The sequence below is a fragment of the Oreochromis niloticus genome, linkage group LG3 (genome assembly GCF_001858045.2).
Source record: "Oreochromis niloticus isolate F11D_XX linkage group LG3, O_niloticus_UMD_NMBU, whole genome shotgun sequence".
NCBI lineage: Eukaryota > Metazoa > Chordata > Actinopteri > Cichliformes > Cichlidae > Oreochromis > Oreochromis niloticus.
The window spans coordinates 62,706,811-62,710,420 of record NC_031967.2 but is presented as its reverse complement, the minus strand read 5'-3'; positions in this window follow the sequence as shown (position 1 = coordinate 62,710,420).

The window sequence follows — 3,610 nt, the reverse complement described above, 5'->3', positions numbered from 1 at the left end:
TGGGCCACGAAGGACACACCCGACCCATCCTTCAAATTCGGGGAAAAGGAGGACGCATTTGTCGGCTGCATTCGGAGGAGTCTACGAATTTGGACAGCCTTCGGCGCGTCGCTGTGACGTAATCGGTCTACAAATGCGGCCTCAGGAGGATGCAGCCCATGAATTTGGACACGACCACTGTGTGAGTACTCAGGTCGCATCAGAGCATCGGGTCGTATAGTGTGAGACCCTGCATCGTGACCTATGAACTTCTAACCCCTGCGAGTCAATCGTACAGTTTGAGCAGGAGCTGAATCGCGCGACTGAAAAAATCGCACAGTGTGAGCCCGGCATAACGCCAATTAATACCAAGCAATCTATTATTCTCAACAGAGATAAACTCAACATAAACTGAACCCACATTAAAGTTAGCTCGGTGCTTACCTTTAGATGAGCCCACAAACCGAGAGAAACTCCGTGATGAAGCTGGAAGTCTTTCCGAACACAGGAAACAGATCAGGGAGCAGAGACCCACGTGGTTCACGCTGATCTCAGCTAGGATCCAGGAGACAAGGGTGTGCAGATCGATGCAGATATCGATCCAAAGGTTGGTAGTGGTATATGTTCCTGTAGGTTCACTACTTTACTCCCGTTTCATGAAAAAGCAGCTCTCTCTGCTGGATTCCTCTCCTGCACACACAACACTTTGTCCGCCTCCTTTTCCTGGCTCTCTGGTGATTTGTTAGTGTACGGTCACGTGACTCAGCTGCACAACGTAACCACGTGGGGGTGTGATTTCGAAATTCGCCCCTATCTCCTTTTCCTAAACTCTTTTCCTTGGCCTCGATGAAAACGTCATCGTGGGAAGGAGATTTGCTAAGGACTCAGGGAGAGAGAGGAGCGGTGCCTTAGGCTGTATCCCAATTCAGGTTCTGCAGTCTCAAAGTATGCAGCCTTAACGGTCCACAAAGGCCGCGTACTCAAAGACCGCTAAGACCGGAAGTGCGAGGCTTGTAGGCTTGTGAAATGGGACGGTCTGGCCTCCGTCGCGCTGCCCAGGTTGCCTAGCAACCATGATGCCAACCGCTGGAAACGTTTCATACAGCTTTGTTTGACAGAAATGAAGAATAACATATTTCGTTCTCTGTATAATAAAATAAGTAAGTAAATAAGTAAATACACTGTAGATAGACTGCATGATTTTGTCAGTTTGTTGTAAAGCTAAAAACAAAAAAAAGAAGGTGGAGTGGAATATTTAAGTTTTAAAATAATTTCTTCAAGGAACAAATGGTTACTGAATGAAAAAGACACGATTGGGAACGCCTTCCTGAAACACGCTTTTAATCTGATGACTGGAGATAAGTTATTGCGTAAAGGTAATAGCAAAATTTAAGATCTACCTGGAAAAGTGTTCATTTTTCCTGAGAAAGCTCTTCTGGCTCAGTTCCAGGATGAGAGACGTGTTCACACTCGCTCTGTGTTGTTGAACAGTTTAAGTGAACTTTCTGTGAGTCTGCATTTCTGCTGAAGTTGCCTATGAGAAATTTTGTAATAAACTGTCACCCCAAAAAATCTATACATTCTCTGATATTTGGAAATATGTGAAATATATATATAAAAATAGACTGTGAATAATATGTTTACTGTAATGTAACATAAAAAAGTCAAATTGTTAATATACAACAACAAACTGTCAAAAATACACAGATCTGTAGTGTATTGTAAAACTGTTGAAGTCTATTTTACTGCTCCAAATTCAATGAAAGCAGTGAAAATTAAACAAAAAGAGGTGCATGTTCTGTCATTTTCCACAGACTTGTTGGTTAATCAACAGAGTTGTAAAATAACAAAAAGTTTTTGTTTTTTTTGTTTTTTTACCATAAACAACATAAAATAAACGTATGAAATTTCTGAGCAATATTACAAAGTTATAACTGAAAACTGATGCAATTAAACATCGATCAGCACATCACATGACCTGGCTGTGTCGAGCGGTCAGTATGGAGCGTCTCCACCTAAAGCTCAGAGGAGTGCAGCAGGCTGTCATGCAGGAATACTTTTTAAACTTGTACTTAAAGATGACGTTGTTACGTCCCCTCCGAAGGGGTCTAGGCGTGCAAGTGAGGGGACCAGTAACAAATGGGTCCGGAAACAGAATGAAAAGCAAAACACAGAGAGTTGTTCTATAATAATATAGTTTTATTACAAATAATATAGTTCTGTTACAAACAAGATTAACTTAAAGAGCCGGCAACATCGATCAGCACATCACATGACCTGGCTGTGTCGAGCGGTCAGTATGGAGCGTCTCCACCTAAAGCTCAGAGGAGTGCAGCAGGCTGTCATGCAGGAATACTTTTTAAACTTTTACTCATGATGACGTTTAGATTGTTTAATGTTGGATTATAATATGTGTGAAACGTGTCCGTCATGAATGATATCAGGTCGTCTTGAGCCACTAACAGGATTCCTGTAACAGGGCTGCAATCAATTTTTGGCAAGGTTACTTTTATAAAACCTTTGTTTTCGCAGTTTTAAAAAAGTATTTTCTGCATCAGAACTGCATATTTAAAGAGCCGAACAACATAGAAATCTCAGTAAATACAACACAATAGCTCCATATAGGTAAACACTTTACACATAAAACCCCCCACAAAAAAACCAGGAGGAGAGCAGCTACCTGAACGCTACTCCAACAGAGGTTCATTATCTTTTTAATAACTTTGCTTCTTCACGATGTACGACTCTGGATGCTGTAGCTCCTGTAAAAAATAAGGCCTCAGATAAGAAAGAAGTTGCCACCACGGTACAACTCGTCATCTGCCTACTTTCCTCTGTGCTGGTCTGCTTTGACAATGACAAATACAGATTAACAATGAAAATTTCACTCAGCAGCTGCTGGGCGATCAACATACACACCAGAGCACACTGATTACATCCAGATTTTGTTTCTTGCTTGTTTTTTTGTTTTTGTTTTTTTTGTAAACATGCACACACCTTATAATATTGTGTAAGATGTAGTTTTACTCATTTTCAAACAATGCAGTTGAAAATTTGTGGATTTTAAAATCTCATAGAATGTGTTTTTTAAGTATTTTTTTTTAATGATGTACGGTGGCCCTGAAGTGCAAACCACAAAAACAAATCACAAAACGCACAACAAATTGAAAAGCGCAAAAACAAATTGAAAAGTGCAAAAACAAATTGAAAAGCGCAAAAACAAATTCACTTAACGCAAAAACCAATCACAAAACACACAACAAATTGAAAAGCGCAAAAACAAATTGAAAAGCGCAACAACAAAAACCAAACCGGAAGAGGTAGGTACCAATGCTGCAACAACAGGCATCACTGATTGGATGATGGATCCCGTAGCCTTTTGAACCGGAAGTTGTTCTGCCGAACGTGGTTATGAGAAAGAGCAGTCAACGGCTGTATCCCAATTCAGGGTCTGCAGCCTTAAAGTACGCAGCCTCAACGATCCTCAAGGGCCGCGTACTCAAAGACCGCTAAGGCCGGAAGTGCGAGGCTTGTGAAATGGGACGGTCTAGCCTCCGTCGTGCTGCCCAGGTTGCCTAGCAACCATAACACCAACCACTGGAAACGTTTCATACAGCTTTGACGGAAATGA